Source organism: Coenobita brevimanus, chromosome 40 (assembly GCF_032717465.1).
Source record: "Coenobita brevimanus isolate Jiangsu-jjx chromosome 40, ASM3271746v2, whole genome shotgun sequence".
In the NCBI taxonomy this organism is placed as follows: domain Eukaryota; kingdom Metazoa; phylum Arthropoda; class Malacostraca; order Decapoda; family Coenobitidae; genus Coenobita; species Coenobita brevimanus.
In genome coordinates, this window is record NC_136993.1 from 63,444,817 (window position 1) to 63,455,438 (window position 10,622).

General features: G+C 39.7%; 1 pseudogene; it reads right to left on the reverse strand.

Annotated features, from left to right (window-relative positions):
• Positions 1–257: 257 nt before the first annotated feature.
• On the reverse strand, positions 258–6,914 carry LOC145397167 (uncharacterized; annotated as a pseudogene).
• Positions 6,915–10,622: the final 3,708 nt, after the last annotated feature.

A 10,622-nucleotide genomic window follows, 5' to 3' on the forward strand; every position in this document is an offset into this window, starting at 1 on the left:
GAACTGTAGTAGTCGGTGTGCATGTCTAGCAATCTCCTGAACAAATACATAGTTCAATGCACTCGAGGGCAAACTTCCTGGATTTGCAATGTCCACTGCAGCCCTTCTAGCAGCTACACTGGATTAGTTCATGGCACGATTTCGATTCTTCAGGAAGAGTGCTCCAAAGAGGCTACCATTCAGTTGTTTGCTTCGTCCCCCCCCCCCCCTGCCCAGTCTGATGTGTTCAACACATCTAGAAGCATAACCAGTGCCAGTCACCAGATGTTGGCCTGGTAGCAAGCACGCTTTATGTGCTGCTTCAGTACTGCCTGTGTTGGTGGAATGTTCTCTAAAGTTCGCGACTTCAGTGTGAAGAGCTGCTTCCTGGCATCGTTCACCCGCATGCTGTCACTGGTTCTGTCATACATGAGTACCACAAAACGCTCAACCAGTGCCATAGTCTCCTCACTGATATAAGCTGGTATGTGAAGAAGTTCCTCAAAGGCTTCTGTTACCTCTGGGAATGCTTTCCAAGTTTCCCAGGGCAGTCTTCTTTCCTCTGCCAACAAACACAGACACAGTGTCACATCCCATGAAAGCGTGAAAGACGGGTAGAGTAGAACACTGTCTTCAGTTCATTGTGGCAACCAGTTCATGAGTAGCTATGTAACTGAATCTGGAGCCAATACCAAGTGCTACCCACACTCCCAGAGTTCATCAGGATTTATCTCGCTGAATGAAGACACAGCTACAACCACCACATCAGTATCAACAATGTGTATGGTTACCTTCTTGCTGCCTTCTGTACAGCATCTGCCACATGAAGAAGAAGACGAGTATGAGCCTCCTCCTGTGACAAGGTGCAAGGTAAGTCAAGTCAGACTCCTCAGGAGAGCAGAGTACTTCTCTTCCATATGTTGCATAAACTTCCTTGCCATCTGCTAAGGGAAGGCAGTGGGTTACTGAAGAACTCAATTTTGTTGTCATCTACACGAAGGAAGTCCTTCCAGTTCTTTGGCACCAGAGTAGATGAAGCCACTGTTTTCCTGATGCCATTCCCTCTCTTCTCTCTGGTTGTGCCTTTCAGACACTCAACTATACCTCATATCAATTAATCTGACCAGGCATGTATGGCAACACTGTTCCTGCTGAGATTACGATTGGAGGTGTTTATCGATTTTGTTGTTGCTTAACCCCTTAAGTCCCAATCGCATCAATTGATGTGATTTGAGTTTTATGCCAAAATGCCTAATCGCATTAATGGAACGCAGCCTGTAAAAAACTGGGGAGCGGTTGCTCCACCCCGATTATGACGTACATGGCTTCAGGCCAATGAGAACTTGTCCCTGATGTGGCGTGAGGGGGGATCGGACCAACCCAGGCGGTGGGGGAGCACCCCCTTCTCGGCCACTTCCATGCCACCCTCTACTCCACTCCCTCCTTGTCCCCCATCACACTCCCACCCCTCCACGCAACTGCATCTCTCCTCCCACAACAACCTGGATCCCTTCCAACCCTCTCTTGCCCCTCCTCCCTCCCTGCTAGCCTCATCCCCCCCCCCAAACCCCACCCCATCTCTCACTTCTTGTCCCTCACTACCCTTCCAACCCCCATCAGGCCCCCGAGTGTCAGGCCTGATGTACAGTCAGTCAAGGTTCCAGGTACCCCAGCCTCGCTCTGGGACTCGTAGTTTTATCTGGTAACACTTGGTGTAGTAAGCAGGGGTATCTTACAGCGACTGTGATTGGTGGATGTAGTCTCCACTATATCAGTGTTAGCACATATATTAAACAAGGTTAAGGAAGCACATGTGTAATATTTATGTATACATTGCTATATGTGATCATCAAATGTCATCGAAAGTTCGTAGATAGGCGAAAATTAAGCAAAAATCGATTTATTGGCAACATATATAAAACCTGCTGGCTGCCACAACAAAATTTCCTCGAGTTTCAAAAATATATATTCGTGTATGATGCATGTTGCTTAATGAAAGTTATATTAACAGTGTAAACGTTACGTAGTATTTTTTTTGCCAGAGGACAGACACATGTGACAGTAGTGGCTAGTGGTATCCCTACAAAGAGACAAACGACTGGCAAACGAGCGTCTGCACAGTGAAACTCTTCGCTTCCTCTCTCTTTGGTCTTCGCTTTGCTGAACGCGATAAGTGGAAGTAAATAGTATGGTCCTATAAGTTTATATAATATATATATATATATATATATATATATATATATATATATATATATATATACTGCTGATGACAATATTATTATGAGCATCCTACGCAACCTAAGAAAACTAGAGATGGTGTTATACGTGGAGAAGCATACTTTTAGAATAGGTGTGGGTGAGGGAGATCATTATAATGTGGGAGGCAGAGAGGTATCATGATGAAGCAAGTGAAGGGGAGAGGGAAAGACTGAGGAAAAAAAGAAGCAGAGAGAGAGAGAGAGAGAGAGAGAGAGAGAGAGAGCAAGTAAAGGGGAGATGAAAAGACTGAGAAAAAAAAAGAAGCCGAGAGAGAGAGAGAGAGAGAGAGAGAGAAAGAGAGAGAGAGCAAGTAAAGAGGAGAGGAAACGACTGAGAAAAAAAAGAAGCCGAGAGAGAGAGAGAGAGAGAGAGAGAGAGAGAGAGAGAGAGAGAGAGAGAGAGAGTGTCGCCTATCATGATAAAGCAAGGGAAGGGGAGAGGAAAAGATTGAGGGAATAAAAGAAGCCAGAGAGAGAAAGAGAGAGAGAGAGAGATACAGATTTATTTCATCCAGTTTCACCAAATTTCTGTTGCATATTAATGTTTATATTTCCGACGTTACCTATATAAACCACATAAGACACTTCGAAATCATATGAAACATTTTGTATATTCCCATCGCTTTTACGAAAACGTTCGAGAAACTTAACTCTGACTACTAAGCACATGTATTAACCTACAGTTTAGGATATATAAGAGCCCAATACATGTGATGTCTAATTACAATGATATTTAGGTAAAAAATTAAACAAATATAGTACTGCATAATGTGAATTCGTATTAATATGTTTATATACGACTAAGTATATAATATCTCAAGTAATATATGCAAAATATATTTGCTTATATGATAATAATATGTGGCAGTGTTAAGCATACAGTATGTAACATCGTTTCATCAATAATGGCAAGCAGAAGGTGGCTTTGGCTTAAGCACATTCACCACACCCCTGCTGTTGTGTTCTTTTTGGTCTGTATATAAATCTCTCTCTCTCTCTCTCTCTCTCTCTCTCTCTCTCTCTCTCTCTCTTTCTAACACACAAAACCGTCCATCAGCCACTTATCGTAACAGTAGGAACATTCATTCTTGACGTGTGATGCATCAGTCTTGTGACAGGCAAAGTGGTTGTCAGGCTTGTTTGGCAGTTAGTCTTCTTTCACGTTGTCAATCAAGTACTGTAGTTTTCTTGTTTATTTAGGACCTTTAATATATGGTGACTTTCCATGATGTTATGTGAATTGCTAAACTGTCGCGAGTTTGCCTCATGACCGATTATAATGTGGCTATTAGTAGGTCGCAGATTGAAGCTGAAGTATGTGTGTTAAGTATATTATTATAAACGCACAAAGAATAACTCACTATGAATGGCAAAGTTAAAATTACTGTTGCATTTTGGAACTATCTCCGAAAATATGGAGGTAATTCAACATGTTCCACAAATACGAATAAACATTACTAGTAGTAACGCTATCTGACAAACGGGCGTAAGGATCAGTTATCAGTAAGGAAATGGAAGATAAGCGGAAGAAATAATCGCATTACATGCCGTAAGGCTCCTAATCCCAAACAGCTTAGTGCCCGGCATATTCCTATCGCTGATACCTACCGCACTACCTTAAAAAACGAAAGCATTGTATTACCCGGTAATTGTTCATATCTAGTTAACACTGTTTTATATAGTTTCCATGCCGGTTATAATCCGGAGATACTTTCCAAGTGATTCAAGCTCTTGTTCATGGGCCCAGCCACAATGTCTGACTACCCAAGGTAATGGAAGAGTAACTAAGCTAACTTGTCTTCACATTTTGTTTTGGTAACGACAATGTTTGCATTGTGATGCTTTTAAAATATTGTTCGCTTTTTATATATCACTGTCATAAACGGACATTATATTAAACAGATTCTGCTCATTACGTTTTTTGACGTGATTCCTCTTTGTTATGAAGATACTTGTATTGTTGCTTTATTATATATCGCATTATATGTTATGGTTATATTTGGTCAGTTATATTTTAAATGGATTAGTTTTACGGGTACTTAATCTTGACATAACACTCAACTTCAAGGGTGAATAGAGTAAAATCGTCAGTCGTTAGCCAACTTAAAGTCGTCTGGCGTCAGCCAAAGTAAAATACTGTGTGTATATACGAGGCTGAAAAGGTAAATTTACATGTTATAAAATGCTTTACTGTAACATTTTCCACTTGTTATTTGACACTACTATTATACTGCGGCTACCACCAAAAAATGTAACTCTACCCAAGGGAATACTCTATCTAGAAGGTCTTGGATCATTTTATAATATTACAATCTAGATCATTTTACCCATAACGTATAAAAATAATTTGCATTTCTATAATTATGTTAGTTATTTTATAACTTGATTCATTGTGCATTATTGTAATGCATTACTCAACGTGAACAACATATTTGGCCATGATTTACCGTTAGTGTGAATTATTTTTGCAACTTCCTTTTCGACGATTTACTACTGTACTACAAAATCTTGGAGCAATAGTTTGTCTTCAGATAAATTTACAATATGTCATCTATACCATAATATAATGCTTTACAAATTTACACATTACAAATCTTTCTATTATTCAGCGCAATGTCTGAGGTATATATTTAATCAAGACGATACTGTGTATTACCATACCATAACCTCAATCATTTAAAATATATAGTACTGCATTAAGGGCCGAGTAAAAACAAAGGTAAGTGCACCGATTGTTTAATATTCAGTCCATCCACCCTCCTTCTCTATTACAGCTTGTAGCCTGTCCTGCATAGAAGAGACAATATTTCTAACAAGGTCTGGCTTGTTTCTTGCTATCTCCCACTGCCTTGTTATGTGGTCGAGTAACTGTTCCGGTGTCCTTTCGAACTCAGGCTCCCACAGGTTGATATTTGCCCATATGTGTTCGATGGGGTTATTATCGCACCCCTTACTTGGTAATTCCAGGAGCCTGAAGTCTTGCTGCTCGTCAAACCACCTTCGCACACTTTGGCCGTGTGGATGGGGCATTTGTCGTGAATGAAAGTAATAGGTCCACAAGGGAATGGGAAATTGTGTTCCTGTATTGAAGGGAGAAACTGATTGTGCAGTATGTCTATGTATTTATTTGCTGTAAATCTCCCATAAATACAAAAAAAAATCTCCCATACCGTGCATGGATATATAACCACACACGTTCAGAGTCACATGGCCACTTCTAGCGACCTCGAATATGTGACGTCTGTCATATCTGCACAAAAAGAGAATAAAGATTATGAAATAAATGTTCGGGAAGAACATGCTACATGCTTCATTTGTTATGCATTATTATTCTATATTATTTTCGCGGTTATGCATTTTACCCTTTTCTTTATTTAAGATGTGTAACAATTTTCATGCCTTATTGTCAGTTATTTTACATATTCATGTTTACTCTTATGAAATAATGTTCATATTTACACCAAACAATGACGGTGGCGATTATGTTTTTGCTACGTGTGCTTACCCCTCCATCCCCCCCTTATTTTTTAGATCTCCAAGTTATGAATTGATAGTAATGAATTTTGCTAGGCACATAGGATATGCATCGTGGAAGAACCCATTTATTTCGGAGGCGATCGTTTGAGCACATACCACCATCAGTGTAGGCGTAGGTATGCTCTCTTCAGAGTGCTACTTTCGTTAATTATTGTCTTAACAATTCGCCTTTGCCGTATAAAATTTGCACCCGTATATTTCTACCTACCCAGTTTCGTCACACTACTGACCCCTTGAATTAAAACATTGTGTTTACTTACCTCATGCCATTAGGCCGCCACAAATGAATTTTCCAGTGATCAGTACTGGCAAATGTCTTCTCATCCGCAAACACTGCTCCACACCAAAACTCCTGATCTCTAAAGAGCCTACATACTGCAGGGCAAATTCGAGGCGACCGACACGGTTCTGCTCAGATAGGAATTCTTTCACGGCAGGGACTCTGTGATGCACGCCGGCTTCATGCAGGCGTGACCTCACAGTTTCGCTGCAAACGTTTAGCCGTAATTCCTCCCTGATGGCCACGGCGTTTGTGAAGGGGTTATTCTGCACTGCTGCTATGATGGCCGCATCCTCCTCCCTAGTTGTTAGCCGTGGCCGTGGTCTTCTCTCTGCATGTATTAAGAAAACTGATTATGCATGTGTTTTTACCATTATTTACTGTGATTATTCTTGTCATAATCTACGATTACAAATATCAGCATTGCCATAATGCTATAACTACCAATAAAAAAATCATAAGAATAGGACTCGTCCTTACATTTATTACAGCTCTTGCATACGACCTTACTGAAGTTAAAAGTTAATTCTTGAAATTAAGATTCAACAAACAGTTGGTAAGTGAGGGAAACAATCGTCTGTTTATCCCATTTACCAACACAGATTCTTCCTACATTGCAAGTAATTTCTACAGGTAGTTATAAATCAAATATGAAAGCGAGTCAGAAATATCTAAGCATTACGGTATTCATACATACATAAATCGGTTAATATTCCTGTTTCAGCATGTCTCCTGATCCATTTCTTGACAGTCCGGGTGGAAACCCCGAGTCTGGTAGCGATGACGCGGATTAATAGTCCCTCTTCTCGGAGAGCTACTATTTACCCACGAGTAACTAATCGTCTTTGAGGTCTGTTCATGGCGACCACACTGGTTCACTTTCAAAGCCTCAGTCACCACAACACCTCGCTCAGCCTCTGAATGGATGATGCCAGCATGTCAGAAGTTTTGTGATTGGTGGGTGTAATGCCTACTGCTTACGTCACATATACAATGGTAACTGTTGAATGTCCTATTACCTAGTTAGACGAAAAAAAAGCGGTGAGGAACAATGTGTAAGGCTTTTGTTTATCCGTATATTTCATGAGGTTACATTTACTGTATACTACGTTACTAGTGAACATTCCCCATTTGGTCACTCATTACGTAGTAATTTACGTAATTTCACTACTTGTATAGGTGCTCTCTGTCTGTCTGTCTGTCTGTCTGTCTCTGTCTGTCTGTCTGTCTGTCTGTCTGTCTCTCTCTCTCTCTCTCTCTCTCTCTCTCTCTCATTTATACTGTATTATACGAATAATGCCGATTACTACTTTAAGCACCAAACAGCACGACGGGCTGCTATTCGCCCCTTTATTGTAAATGAAGTTATCCATACCCCAAATTATCTACGCCCATATTCCTAAACCCTCAGCATATCCAAATCTTTCATCTTGATGAAAGTAAGAGGCTAGAACTTTGGATCTTATAGAATGTATCAGAAAATACAATAATCGTCTTTCACAGAGTAATAAGTCACTTCATCATCGTTCAATACGAAGTAAACAACACTTCTCACAATATTAGAAATACGGTGCAATAAGTATACTGTATATTTGTGTGTGTCACACGCACCGTCTCCTTCCCCACGATCTCTACCCCAATTCGCTTTCTGTATCAGGTGACACTCTCTCTCTCTCTCTCTCTCTCTCTCTCTCTCTCTCTCTCTCTCTCGGCTTCTTTTATTTTCTCAGTCTTTTCCCCTCCCCTTCACTTGCTCTCTCTCTCTCTCTCGGCTTCTTTTTTTTTCTCAGTCTTTTCATCTCCCCTTTACTTGCTCTCTCTCTCTCTCTCTCTGCTTCTTTTTTTTCCTCAGTCTTTCCCTCTCCCCTTCACTTGCTTCATCATGATACCTCTCTGCCTCCCACATTATAATGATCTCCCTCACCCACACCTATTCTAAAAGTATGCTTCTCCACGTATAACACCATCTCTAGTTTTCTTAGGTTGCGTAGGATGCTCATAATAATATTGTCATCAGCAGTATATATATATATATATATATATATATATAGGACCATACTATTTACTTCCACTTATCGCGTTCAGCAAAACGAAGACCGAAGAGAGAGGAAGCGAAGAGTTTCACTGTGCAGACGCTCGTTTGCCAGTCGTTTGTCTCTTTGTAGGGATACCACTAGCCACTACTGTCACATGTGTCTGTCCTCTGGCAAAATAATATTATGTAACGTTTACACTGTTAATATAACCTTCATTAAGCAACATGCATCATACACGAATATATATTATTGAAACTCAAAGAAATTTTGTTGTGGCAGCCAGCAGGTTTTATATATGTTGCCAATAAATCGATTTTTGCTTAATTTTCGCCTATCTACGAACTTTCGATGACATTTGATTAACACATATAGCAATGTATACATAAATATTACACATATGCTTCCTTACCCTTGTTTAATATATGTGCTAACACTGATATAGTCGAGACTACATCCACCAATCACAGTCGCTGTAAGATACCCCTGCTTACTACACCAAGTGTTACCAGATAAAACTACGAGTCCCAGAGCGAGGCTGGGGTACCTGGAACCTTTACCGACTGCACATACCTGTTTCATTTTATATCTACTTCTTCCCAATATTTTACACCTCACTCTGTTCATTTTTCATTTCGTACCTACCACTTTCTGTACGTACATAGTTGGAGAATGCAGTATGTTGTACAAATTACTACGCATCTTAATTATTTATTTTTGTTTTTTATTCTCCCTACCTGCCCAGATTAGCATCTCTGAGTAGTGTCCGTCTGTGTTAGTTTTCGAAAGACTATGAGGCCTTGTTGGGCTACTCCCCACACCTGTTTCGTCTCCCCACACATACAAACACACCTGTTTTCATGGCTGGTATGATAAATTCCAATGAAATGGAGAGTTTCCACAAGAGAATTTGGTTGTTGCCGAAATTGTAATGATATGTGAGATGAAGTGTAATGATAATGTGATAATTATAATGGTGTGATTAATGTGTAACGAGAAGTTGGGACAGTAAAAAGAGAAATCGGTAATAAATTATTGCATATTTTCCCCTTTCTTATGCATGCATTTATAGCATTATTCAACTTTCTTTTGATGTCTTTGATGGTTATAAACATTAATATGCGTCTGTGTTAGTTTAGGAATGACTATGAGACCTTGTAGGGCTACTCCCCACACCTGTTTTATCTCCCCACACTTACATACACACCTGTTTTTATAGTTGGTATGATAAATTCCATTGAAATAGAGGGTTTCCACAAGAGAATTTGGTTGTTGCCAAAATTTTTCTCCCCAAGTACCACCAAGGCCTTGTAGGCCTACTCCCTACACTAGTTATCTCCCCACACCTATATACACACCTGTTTTCATGGTAGATGTCATAGAACAGAATGAAGTGCTTTCTTTTCATGCGAAAAGCTGGTTATTTCCAACCCCCGTACCTATAGGCCTACTCTCCACGCCTACTTTATCTCCCCACAGTCTAGTAATCTTCCCACACCTACATACACCTGTTTTCATGGTTAGTGTGACAAAACACTTTGAAATGACCTGTTTCAGTAAGAAAAATAGGTAGTTATCAAAATTTTCATGTTTTCGATTGTTTTCGAGGGGTAACTATGATAAACTTTTTTTTTAAACTTTGACGGGCGATTGTGCGGTAACCATAGGCCTACGGGGGTACGAATTGCGTTGTCAGGTGTGTAAATTCATCCTCTTTAGCCAGAACACAGTCAATTTGCCCTTGGTGAAAGTCGCCAAAACACCCCCGAATTGCGGTTGTGTGAAGCACCCTGCCTGAAACAATTGCGGTCTTAAGGGGTTAATGGGTACTCTATTATCAGATGTGATACTGAGTTTGTCGACAATACAACCATCAAAAGCAATAAGAAATCCGTTATATACTTCACAACAATGAAATTTTCGTAGGAAGATAAAGATATGAGTCAACAAAGTATTATAACAGTCCAAATCAAGGTCAGCATTTGAACAACTCCTTTATGTCTCCCACACTCCATAACAGAAAACTGAGGAAACCTGCTTAATCTAAGCATTGGTATAACACATTTAAATTTTAAGATCAGTTCATACTGTGATAATAGAGGAGATATAATGAAATAGCTTTCTTTTAGCCTACTTCGATTTTTGCGATTATTTCAAACCTCCCTCCCCGCAGAACTCGTGTTTTCTTTAGAATTATTACGGTCATTATTTAGAGTTGTGGCACGATTCAAGGGTGCGGATTGATCTTATAATTTAAATTCAAATGCTTAGATTAAGCAGGTTTCCTCAATTTTCTGTTATATTATGGACTGTGGGAGACATAAAGAAATTGGTCGAATGCTGACCTTGACTTGGACTATTATAATACATTGCTGACTCATATCTCTATATTTATATGAAACGTTCATTGTTGTTAAGTATATAACGGATTTCTTATTGCTTTTGACGACTGTATTGTCGACAAACTCAGTATCATATCTGATACTAAAGAGAGTATCAGTTTAAGCAACAACGAAATCGAACAAACACCTCCAG